General features: G+C 37.9%; 1 non-coding gene across 1 annotated transcript; it reads right to left on the bottom strand.

Moving 5' to 3' along the window:
• Nucleotides 1-13,178: 13,178 nt before the first annotated feature.
• On the bottom strand, nucleotides 13,179-13,396 carry LOC112454751. The gene has a single exon (XR_003040782.1). It is a non-coding gene; the product is annotated as a small nucleolar RNA U3 (small nucleolar RNA).
• Between the last annotated feature and the right edge of the window lie 118 nt (nucleotides 13,397-13,514).

Raw genomic sequence — 13,514 nt, 5'->3', positions numbered from 1 at the left:
TCGTGTATAAGTCCGAGTGTTGCTTAAGAGTCGTAGGAGTTCTTGGGCGCTTCACGCCGCGTTGAGAGTGTGGTTTATTGGCGATTACAGTGAGTGACGAGGCTTATCGTCGGTTTCTATATCATTTCTATTAGCACGTAGCCACCAAATGAGTGCCGATAAAGCGATTACGGCATGTAAAGCTACACTACGTTATAATATAATTTCTAATTTCTAATTTTTTTGCAACATAATAATTTGTCTAGAATTTAAATTGGCCTTCACACGACTGTTACTCATTGAGAGGATCATGCAATTATTTGTCAAACAACGAACGTGATTGTTGTATAAAATCAACGTATTACTGTATCATACAATTCTCATTTCATTGGCTATTTATTAAGTATACTACGCGTTTGTTTCGCAATATTATACACGACTTACGCGTGTATACCGAATAATGATCCAAGAGAACTTTTATCTGACGCCGTTGAATTTCTTGGCAAAACAAACGCTAGTACGCGCGCTTTAATCTTCGAGCGATGGCGTAATGACCGGCGCGACGGCGGCGCATCGTAATTTGTTAGGAAATAAGGGGTCTGTAAGACAGGCAACTTTTAGTATCGATAGCCGGCGATCGATAGCGGCGCGATAGCGCGCGCTACGAGTGGTGCGCTGCGGCTAATACCGTAATTTCGGACGGCAAGTGCATGTTTTGCGGCGTGAGTCAATTCGCAGACTATCTCGCGCCATTAAATTCATGTTTGTACACTTATTATCAGCGGCTACGTGGCGTTGCATGCTAGAAGCCGTAACGCGATGCATCGAACCGGTTCTCGAAGCGTTGGCTATTTACAGTGAACGCCTAGCATATCGATTGTAAATTCTCGCGAATGTCCCGAGACAGCAGTGGGACTCGATAAGTCCGTATCGCACGTTTGATGAAGGAAAAGCAAAAGAAAAACGACTGCGATCATTGATGTTTATTAATATTCACGTTATTTTACTATTAACAGTTAATTAGTGGTTACTTTCTTGCAATTATAATTTTTTCTTTCCCTTATTTTTATTTGATTTTGTGATAATTCTCTTTTCAATTTTTATCATTTTCATGTATTTTAGTATATCTCATGATATGTATTTTTCTCTACAATATCTTCTTTTTTTATATCTTTATTATTTATAATTTTTAAGTTTTCAAATTTTCATATATTCTATATATTATTCTATTACTGTGCTTCATGTACATCGGGACGATATGCAAAGCCGCGATCTTTGAGACGATGGTTTGTACGAAGCTTTTTAACGTCGAGGACACGCAATATAAAAAAATCCGTAATTTGAATTATTTTTGTTGTATTATCAGTTTTCATAATTGAGAGGTTTCGTAGAACAGCCATGCACATTGTAAATCTATAACTTAGTTTACACTTGATAAGATCCACAAAACCATTGTCGAAATGTTGTGTATCGTTGCGTATTTTAATATTATTTTAATATTATATTAATAAGTAGCCAGAGCTGGATCGAATTAAATTAAATCATCTCCTTTGTTATAATTATTACTGGCGAAAAAAAAGATTACCTCAGGTTTATTTTATTTCTCTTGCACTTTATAAGTAATTCATTCATTTACATACATTTATATTCCTTTATGTACAAATATTCTTCTTGGTTTGTTCTAGGTACGTGTTTGCCTGAGCAGAAACAAACTCTTGTCTCTTCGTCTCTGTCTTCCCGGGGTTTCCACGGTGTCATCCGCATCGGCTGACGTACGACGATTAAAGTGAAATATTGGCCAAGTTGGCGCGAACGTGCGGTAGGAATCTCATTTGCCGGCGGGTTAAACAGCGATCATCGTTCGCACAGCTGCGAATTACTAATTGCTGTTTGACTTGCCGGCTCCTTAACTCCACAAATTGAACCGAGTATCCGCCAGCCGAAAGGATGGCTGACTTGGTGGAGTTTGTTTCACAGTTTATCGACTAATGTCTTGCCGCAAAACCTCATAATCGATAATCCCGAGCTGTGCGATGTTATAGACTACGATGCATAATAATAGATTTGATGACCTGTTTTTATGAAAAGGTGTGTTAAGCTCTAACTATATCCTCTCAAGAATGTGCAGCACGAGGAATAAATACCTTCCTAGTCTATCAATTCCGCTCTCTGTCGTGACGTTTGGTACGGATTCACCAATCAGAAATAGAACTTTCCATAGTTATAGTATCTTGTATAACCGTCTGGAACTATAAGCATACTTCGATACCATTTACTATCCCCCAAGTCCGTCCGTACAATTCTAGTTTCATTAGGCGTTCGTGTATGGTTTCGCGAGGGTCCTTTGTTTCCACAGCGGGCGGGAATTTCGACGATGACTCGAGAGTTAACGAGAGGTCGAGGCACTCACCCCCGAAGGGGCTGCCGGATGATGGGTGCGCCATCACAACCCGCGGAGTTTGCCATACGACTCAGTGTTTAGACTGTTTAAGTCATTCGACTCTCGACATATATTTATTCATGCGCATGCCACGTCGGGTACACGCCGGTATGTAAATGCGAGTTACGGTTACCTGGAGAGGAGCTACATCTCCGCCGGACTCCGCCAGCTTCAACTCTCGGCCAGCTTGAGCCGCGCCGCGCCGCGTAGTTATTAACGTCGTTGGTTGGCGGGACACAATCAGAAACCGCCGACCGCACCTGGTACGCGCCGCGACCTCGCCTTCGCATCGCGATCGTGAAAACGCGTCTCGTAAACTTCGTCAGAAAGGAAAGAACTCCGTATTCCGCTCTTGTGCGGAACCTGGAGCGTTTCGCGCGGCAAGGCGCGCATTGTCGTATCTTTCCAGATACACTCGCTCGTTTGTATTGTCGCCTCGTAAAGGACGGCGTAGCGCAATGGAGCCGCTTTATCGGATATTCAGCTTCACCATGCTCGACTTGGTGGCAAGATGGTAGTTGTACTACCGCGACAAACCGGATGTTGTACATTTGGAGTATGCGTAGCGTTTCACATGGGCGTTTCATAGGAACGATTGTACGTATCATACAAATGCACGGGCATTTACGGCATATCGAAAGATTATCTTATACACACGGCATATAGGATGATAGACGCGCAGTCTCGGTATAAAACCGGTAAACAGATTTTCAACAGTGTGGCGCACGCATATCCAGCGAGTTGACAAATGTCACGAGCGTGAAACAAATGACGCGCCGTTGATTACGCCGTTTTGTTATCGCGCGTGAACAAACGGCAGTACGAAACGACCGGAATTTCCACTCTGTCGACGAATCTTGTCACGGTGGAACACTATCGCGACCTCTACGCGGCACGGCTATCCGCAGATGTCCACCAATCGCAAAAGACGAGTGCGATCGGTGTTTGCCGCACTTAAGAGCCCATTTGAGAAGAGAGCTCGCTCGCCCTTTTCCTTCGAATTACATCCCAAGATCAGTTCTTATCTTTTAAACAAGTGTGTTTACTGCTATATGGCTGCGACTGCTCGTAGCTACTTAAGTAGGCGTGCAGATAAAGTTGGCACGCGGACGCGCCGACTTATCTACAAGGTTGAAAAATATTTGACGATTGTCGCATTAGTCGGTTCGGTATTACATGTCCGTTTTCTTCTTGAGAACTTGAAAATTTCCCTTTACTAGTGCGAACTTGAAGCTCCGCTATCGCTTGACGCGATATTCCAGAGCGGTCGAAAAATATTTGGGAGACAAAGCGGTCCAAAATAAGCGATGTCGTACGATGGAAGCTTTCAGTTGTAATGGAGTTAAGATACTTCCGAAAAAAACATGTTTCTTGTTAATTCTTTCTCGCTGATCTTGCTTCTTCGCGAAACGTTTTATTGCATACCTATTTTCGCGAGATAATCGCGGAAAATATGTTTTAGAGGACGATACATTGGAAATTACTGAACATTTGCAGTTTTAATCTATAGCACGGTATATTTTATGGTATACTTGATGACACTATTATTTTATACTGCATTTTTATATTTCTTATTTTAATTTGCATGTGAAAATGGAACATTAGCATTAATATTGTTGTTAAGAGAGTTTCAATTAGAAGATTTTTGGTTTAAGAAATATTTATTTAATTAACAATTTTTGTAGTAGGGGAGAGTGGGGTAACTGTGAACACGGGGTAAACGCGAACGATTACTATATTGTTGTAAATTAGAATAGTGATACTCGCCTACTTCTCGCACCCAGCGATAGTCCGATATACGCTCAGTGTGGTACGAGTACGAGAAGTCGGAAAATATCATTACTCTAATATAGGACAATAGTATCGTTCGCGTTTACCCCCGTGTTCGCAGTTACCCCACTCTCCCCTATCGATAAAAAATAAAGTCATAAATCTTTCTCTTAATGCTAAATTGCTTTTTGCTATTTAAATAATCCTTTTAAAGGAACCATTGGACCGTGGAATGTATAAAATGATAGGAACCTCATTACTTTAATTGCAGGCAATTAGAAGGATATTTTCGCGTTATCTTCAATCTTCCTTGTATTAAAGAAGCACGTGCATCTTGCTCAATGCGGCTTGATAATTCTGTTCTCCGTGAAAGGCTTCCTCCCTACGCCCTCTCGATAGACCGCCTTTCGAGATACGTCGGCCCGTCATAATGGAGTCGGTTTTCTACGTTAGGAATTATTTACTCACGTCGAGAATGCGATGAACATCGTTCTAAGAGCAGCCCGAAGTCTTGTCTACCGAGTATACCGAGCGCGGTATATTCCTTGTCAGGATTCAACGACTGAAAGCTAGTCCCCCTGCGGCGGTCACTCGCTCTTCCCTCCTTTCTCTTCCTCTCCCTTCTTTTTTCCCTCCCTCTCCCTCATCCGCTCCTTACAAGATATCATTACGCAGATAAAACTGCTTTGCTGAAAGGCTTCCAAGCTAATCGGCTGCCATACTGGGTCCTACGCTCTCGTCGAAAACATGCGTTTTCTCCAAACCTTCCAAGCGCACGTGGAATGTCAATGCTCTGATCAGTATGCTGATAATCCGATAATCCGCGACGCTAAATATATGTATAAGTTTCGATGCAGTCTTTACTGCGAAATTCTTTCTCTCTCATTCACTTATTGTTAGACACATAACATATGTATTACTTTCTGCATGTTATTTAATAGTCTTTATTATCTGCTTTGACATTTTAGCCTTTAATCATCGCGTTTTAAACTTTTTAATGACAAAATTGAGCAAGTAAATAATGTAATAACTAATAAATATATGCGAAGTGCTACTACGTGTCGCTAAGGAAATTCTAAGAATACATATTTTATTACGTTCTTTTCACGTTTTACAGTATAATAATATGCGGAGTCTGTTACACACGAATGAGCTAGCAATATATTATGAGAATCATCGGGGTGGTCTTCTTGTTAAGGCGAAGTGTGCCACTCGAAGGCACCAGAAGTCGTATTGTAATCTCTCGACTTTATGCCATCGTTTCTTGAATTTATAATCACGTTTCTTGACAATTACGCCGTAACAAGTCGAGTTTCTATCTCCTCGGCTATTTATACACGTTTTGGAGTTCTACTAGTACATAAATACTACGTAAGAGTTATCAATTACCCATCCCCGTTGCTGATAATAACAGCGCACTGAGACGGCACGACGTTACGCGGTTGTGATAGAAAAAGATACAAATTGAATTTTGTTTTTGTCATCATTAAATCACTATAACAACGTAAAATCCTTTGTTTTGCAACGCGGCTTATTATTCTGCTGCGGTTGCAATTAACCATGATGGACGTTTATCACTTTTGCATTACACATAAATGTTTCCGTAACAATATATTTGTTTGAAACATTCGATAATCACATTACAAGCAGCAGGTAATTATTTTCTCAACCGACGTGTGACATGCGAAGGACAATCAGCTAAATACGCAGATAAAAGGATTATTAGGCGTTTTCGAGCGATCGCGATATCGGTACTCCGACTCTGTCTGACGCGAAAAGCTCGATCGTCGCGACAAAGCGGACAAAGAGGCCAAAGCTGTTCAAGGAATATAATACTATCAGAAGCTGACCATCCGCGGGGTAGGAAGACAAGTGAAATACACAAGCAGGCGGGCAAGCAGTCAGGTAGGCGAGCGAGCATGCAGTCAAGCATTCTCGATGAACGTGCCTGTTTATATCTACCGGCTGGAACCGCCGAACGAACAGCCGGACGAAGAAGAACGCCGAATTCCGCCTGTTTTCAATAATTTTATTTTTACCTTTAATACGCCGTCCGATGAGATCGCGCGAGGAACGCCCGACGACGCCCGATAGTGTGTGCGTGTATGTGTATGCGTGCGTGCCTCCTCGATACTAGATAAAGCCGACGTCCGAACGAGCAGTTGTCCTTTTACTCTCCCTCTTTAGTCTCCGCCTTTTAACAGTCACTTCTCGATGCGTAACCACACGGATGTTACTTTTCGAACGAGACGCGGTATTTCCGATCTGCGAAACGATCGACTCTTTTCGCGGCAACCGATGACGATGATAGTTGACGTAAATTAATGTCTGGCGACGTGGAACGTTCAAGGGATATCGTTCTCGTCGTAGTTGGTTGATTTTATGGACACGTGATGGTAGGACGATACAGTGTTTTCGATGTCAACTACGATAATAGTGAGTTATGATAGTCTAATGGGCTCGAGCTGTCACGTGTATTTTACTTCCCATATGTTTATTCTGTTTATTTTTGCAAAATGTACACATCAGTTTTTTCTCGCTTGGAATTTAATCCTTATGGATAATGGGATTTTTAGATTAATTGTTACGATAATCATTGACATGTTAGACGGTAAATATTACGAAGCTCGATGAGCCGGGAAGAAATATTTTTCCCATCTTTTTACTTGGTATACCGGGTGATTTCTCATATTTGGACGCGCCTTCGTAAACGCGGAATTTCACTCTTTCGAAATATCGAGCGGCCGGCGCGGAATGGCGACAGTAAATAATGTCCATTCGTTTGTAGCGTCATCGATAAATCATCGAGCGTCATGACGGGAAATTGAACTTTCGAGAATACTTATGCCCGTACCACGTTATTATTCATGTCGATAGTGCGGCAGCGCAAAAAAAAGGGATACGCCAGCGCGTATTTCAGGACGATCGATTATAAATAACGTCGTAGTGTTTCCTTGATTCATCCACGTGGAGAGCACATAAAACTTTTCCCATGGAAAAGTAGCAGCGTAAAAAAGTAACGGAGTAACAAAAATATGTTTTTGTATTTTTTTTAAGGTATACTTGAAACTATGAATTTTCTGTGAAATATTTTCGCGATAAGTGAAATCTTCTTCGTGAAATTATAATTTTACGATTTTACCATAACGGTTTTCATTAAATGCTGAAATATTGAAAGGGATTTAGAGAATCGTTAATATGACAAGAGTTATCGAAAATGAATAATAATAACAGCGAGAAAGACGTAGCTAATTTATATTTTTCGTTCTTTCTCCGAAAATTACGACTCGAAGGCGAAGGGAAAGAAAATCGAGGCGAGTAAGATCAAAAGTATGAGAATCATAAGAAAGGGAGAAATCGGGGCGTACGATTGTGCTCGATAAATAATGCAAATCTGGCGGAAACCCTCCTAAGCTTCCGCAAGCTGCTTTGTAACGCGATCAGGATTGGTTGCGAGCCAACCGCGGCGTCGACGCATCGCATCTGCGTCCCACCGACCCGCGAGAATTTATGTGCGGGGCGCGTTGTCTAAGGCGGGCCAACAACGGACGACGACATTTGCAAACCAGCCAACTTAGCCCCCACGAGTACTCGCTGAAACACACAGGTGATTTCGTTGAGTTAATTACACCCCATGAAACTTCCTACCACGGTCTTATTACGTTGCGGCACACCGCTGTCGCCCTAAAATGATACAGATGACCCGTACCGACTCTCTTTCTACGTTCCTAGTTTTACGTGTTTTGTATATGCTTGAAATTATATTTTAATGATGGTTTTTTAATTAGAATCTCTGATGGATAATATCTTTGATTCTTGAGATAGATAATATTTGATTCACTATAATATGTCTAATTTTATTCATGTGATATCAATTAGAACAAAATGTGACGTGAAATAAAAAAAAGTATTTATTGTGCAATTTATATTTTTTTAAGAAATGTGTAACACATCAAACACCTGTAAGATTTTTATAGCAAAACAGATTTGAAGTATATAGTATGAAATTGTTCAGTTATAACTTTGTTTAGTTCTATAGGTTTTGCTTAAACTCCGCATATAAAGTTATTTACGTTATTGCGAACTTCGCGAACTATTTGCTAATTTCACATACGCTGTTCATGCTGACGGAGAATGCAATTTTGGCGAAAGCAGAGGTTGGATATACATATATAGCGAAGATGTATTAAGCCTATCGATGATGCCTCGGTCGATAGGTAGGTACCGTAATTACGGTAATGTTATGCGAGCTAATTGGGAGGATTTTGTGAGAATCGATAAAAACGAGATTGCTCGGCACCGAAGTCAAGTATTATATATCGGATATCCAAGAAATTGGCTATCGGCGTATTTCTGGCCGATCGTTATTACTTCCGTACAAAAAGATCAGAAAAATATCATGCGCAATATAATCTAATATAATTTTTTTGCCAGTTCTTTTGTCGATCGTATCCCATCCAAAGTACTAATTTCGTAAATTAAGAATGTATTCGCATTATCGGTCATACACGAATTTTACTCGCGATCCAATCGCTTTTTATCAGTGTCGCGAAACATTTAATCTTAAATTTACGATATATCTTTTTTCAATTATTTCTCTCAAATTTAATTTATTTATCAATTTCTTTTTCATCTCAAATAACTATAATATTTGAGATCAGATAATTTAACCTGATCAGAAATTTAATCAATCAGTAGTAATATATGTATTTAATAGAATAATAATAAAAAATTATATTGAAATTATGGGATATAAAGAGTAATAAATTAGCTTAGCTTTTAAGAATATCACAGATTTTTCACTATTTTTAAAAAATTCGAGTAGTATTTTTTTAGATTACTCTTTCGGATTTTCTTGCGAAATGCGTACAAGTTCATGTCTCGCGAAAAATGAAGAATTAACGTTTCAATTACGAGCTCTCTAATAAACAAACGGACGCCGCTTTAACCTCTGACCGAGCAAACTTTTGCTCCGACAACTAGTTAGGACCTCGTGTCGTACTTGCAGTTGTCGGCTGCCTTTTTCTATAGCGAGTTTGAAAGGAACAGCTAACAAGTAGTGTAAGTCGCGGTAAGAGGAAAAGAGGAACAGACGGGGAAAAACAGATGGCAGCAACGACGAGAGAGAAGAATATTGCACTGGGAGATCCGCGGCCGTGTGGTAGTTACGTCTCTCGTAGCGTTACGAAGTTACATCAACGACCAATCCTTACAATGTTAACGAGGACATGAAACTAAAATTAGAGGACGAAGAAGATATAATAATTCGAATAATTTTTAAAAAAGAAAGCTGGGAGGAAATGTCGAGCGTATTATTAATTATTTCTAAGATATATTTGTAACCGAGAGAACTGATATATTATATATATGAAGCGTATATATATATTGATAACTTTATATTAAATTTATTAAATTTAATATAGAATTAACTTTCTTAATTCTTAATTCTTATGAGAATTATATATGGCTATGAAGATGCGGTGTATCTTATAGCTTCCACATACGTAATAGTTGAGCAATGTATTTCTAATATGACGACCGCTTTAGAACGTTGCTCCTATTCTATTATTGTAAATTAGATGACCTCGAGTCTTATATTTATATTTAGCCAGTTTATATCATTGCTAGAAGATAACGATGACCAAATGTTATATTTGGTGTTAAAATCCTACGTTGCATTTACGGATGCTAAACAGTAAACTTAAATTCTTCACGGGCTCTCGCATACATGGAACAAAATTGGCAATCTTAATATCCGGAAAGTTAGACTATCTCAGTTTTGAGGAATGTAGAGAAAAAAAATTAAATAAATTTTTGATTATTTTTTTTAAACATTTATGCAACAACCCATTTAAAAAATAATCTTTAATTAATTTTATTTTTAAACGTTTATGTTAAATGTTTTCCGAACTTAATGTAATTTCTTGTTGCTGTCGCAATGAATCTTTTATTAATTCTCTCTCTGTTAATTTTGACAGTAATAATAATAATAATAACAAATCACAATGTTATAAATCTAAAGTAATTTAATTCACACTTACATTTTTCACTGATGCATTTACATTGTGAAGTATAGCACCAATCACGATGTGAATTAACGTCACGATGAGTGTTCCACGCGGCTCCGCGACTCATCTTCCCTCATTATCGCCATTTGCATGACACAACGGCAAGTTAAGCAGCTCTGCCGTGCGACGGTTAGCTCGGCGGTTTCGGTATCACGCGGATGTGTTTTACGCGACGGTGCGTTTTCGGGGACGCGGGCCCGTCGTCCGTGTCGCGTAGGTGCGAGCGTGCGTGCAACGCCGGCAGAATGGTGTTGCGAGTGGGTGGTACGTACGGTTCGGCAGTGTGCAATGTCTCGCGGCGACACGCCAAGGCGACGGTAAACAATGTGAGCATACATTACTTACACCCCGCCCAGTACTAGCGCATTGTGTGCCACGCGATGTGCATCCGCGCGCCGGAGTCCATCCGCGCACCTTGTACGCACCCACCCCCCGATTCCATTCCTTTTCACGCCTCCTTTTATTTTACTAACAGCACTTAAAGTACGTTTAATGTATTTTCCCTGTATTTGCGCACGGAAAAAAGATACAAAATATTATACGATAATGTGTTCTAAAGTATCTCAGAATTGTAATTCTCCTGTTTCCTGCCTTTCTTTCTCCATCTATACCTGAACTATTTCGTCAATTTAGAACCGATCTTTTTATTCTTTTTGCGTAGCACGCGGTATTAATAGAAAGACTTAATAAAAGAAATGTCCGAGGATGTATTAAATGCATTAAATTGATTAATTTTTGTATGCCTTATTTAATTGTTCTTATGAAACCAATTATTTTAATTGTTTGGTATTGTAAAATGATACACTTTTAGATATATTTTACAACAATCTTATCACATTATTATTTTTGTTGCCTTGTTAATAGTACAAAGATTGCTATGGAACAGAGAATTTAAATCGACGTTTTTGTAAATGTACACTTTAATCATCCATGTCATATTTTGATGTATCTGTCTGGTTATGCATTTTTCGATTATTTTCCTTTTTTCGCATTCATCTTTCTTTTACAGTTTTGCTTCTTTCGCTCTTTTAGCATTTTTCTTTTTAAAGAACGTTTGTGTACATCATTTTCTCTATCTTTTTCTTTGCAGATTAAGAGAGCACTAACAAAACAAATTTAACTTTTGTACAGTCAAAGAAATCTGTTTTAACATTGTGAAAAGAAATAATGTGCCATGCATATATCTATAAAGAAGCAATGGTTCAAGATTTTGAAAAAAAAAAAAAGACATATTTGAAAATGTCAAGATAAAAATGAAGATCAATAGCTCATGTAAATTGCAAGAGGGAATCTTATCATTTGTCTTTGTTTCTGACTGAAAAGCTTTAATGTAACTATGATGAGAAATGATAACGCTCTTCTTCGAGCGTGAGAGTAATACGACTTTTCTCGATTTTTTTTATCATTGATGATCGTTCACATGTTCCATTTAATAATAGAGCAGAAAATTTTCTGAGTCATCTTATCAAATCATCAAATCTTAAATAGTAAGGTATTCTTTTAATAAGCATACTTCTAAATACATTTTTGCTTAAATGCGCAATAATTGCTTTTGTTTACAATAAAGTCGTTTATAATAAAGTAATTACTTAAAGAAAGTGACTAATTGTTTTCAATAAGATACTAATTTAAGTTATAACTAAATCGTACTTCGTAAATTATCAGACAACAACATATAATATTATAGGTTTTGGATTATTTATAATATTTATTGAATCGGCTTTATTACTAACAATAAGCAGAGCAAACGGATATGAATATTTTTGTCATCGCCGAATTTTTCCATTCATTTTTGACACGACAAATAGTTTAAGATTCGAGTCCGTTCTGATTTATCGAAGTCGATGTCGAAACATCAAATTGGTTTCGTCGATGTTTAATTCGTGACACCTGTAGCAATGTCAATACCAGCAAAAATTAATTGAGATATATGCTCGTTATAACGACCGCTTTCATCACCACCCGTAGCACGCGATAATTGATTCCTACAAACTGTGCGCCAACAAGAGGATAAATAAACTTACAATTTATTTTTACGCTTAACGCGCGCGTCGCCCAACGTATATTTTATTTGATAAAACAAAATACAGTATTATTCACGTGGTTTAAACTGTTGTTAGCTTTTCTCTAGACGCATTTATTATAAAAAAAATATATTATTTTCTTTTATAATAATATATATATACATATATGATTTTGCAATATAAAATTTATTTAACAAATTTACAAAATTGGTAAGAGATGTTCACCATAATCTTAGAGAAAGAAAAATTATTGTGTCAAAATAAAAATATAAATTAGTGTTTAGGGCTCCTTACTTGCATTAATATTAACTATTTGTCTATCAAAAGCTTACTGTTTATATTTTAATTAATTAGATTACATTTATTTAATATATTGATTGCTGAAAGAATTTTTATATAGATAAATATAAAAATATGAAGTCAAAGGAGATTTTCAGATAAATATAAAACATCCGTGACATATATTTTCTCGAGTGCTGCGAATCGTATCGTGCCGTCAGACCGGTAAAGGGGCGCCTTTTTCACGAGAACTCGAGAAGAAAGATGTTATTGACACAGCAATAACATGATAAGATATATTTGGCTCGAGGTCTAATTCTTTTTCCTTTCCGTGAGAAAAAGCTGTGGGCAACACCTACGAAATTATAGAAATCCAGTTTGCGATTTTTGTCGTACAGATCCAAGAGATCTTATGCTCACTTTAAAATCTAATAAATTCAAAGTAAGTAAGCTTGGTTAATTCGATTTCGAATAATTATTATTTTCAGTAATTACTCTCATAATTTAATAAATATTACGATAATGCTATAAATATTTACAATATTTTGGATTTTTTTAGAAAGTTTTATTTTTAAATATAAGTTAGAAGAATTAAAACTTTTGTATACTTATATGTAGAGCATTCAGAAAGCTCTTTCTTCCATTATCGATGCACTAGCAAGTGTAAAAAATGAACGGTCATCAATGGGGAAGATCACGAATAACTCAGGAACTCGTGTCGTTCTCACGCTCAAGGAAGAAGGCTATTGCCCCTCATCATGGTTACATCAGCTTTCACATTAAGGAGGGAAAATAAGATCAACTCTTACAGAAGTGATCCCGTGAAGTACGATCTTGATGTTTTGCTGTTTAACACACCGTAGATACGTTCCAGCTTGTGGTATTTTTACTACGAGTAACACTTAGCTGTCGCGCGCATCCATCTGACAATCAAGAAAGAAACTGAGAACTAAC

Source organism: Temnothorax curvispinosus, unplaced genomic scaffold (assembly GCF_003070985.1).
Source record: "Temnothorax curvispinosus isolate PA1 unplaced genomic scaffold, ASM307098v1 QBEX01005310.1, whole genome shotgun sequence".
Lineage (NCBI taxonomy): Eukaryota > Metazoa > Arthropoda > Insecta > Hymenoptera > Formicidae > Temnothorax > Temnothorax curvispinosus.
This window is presented reverse-complemented; position numbering and strand designations above follow the sequence as displayed.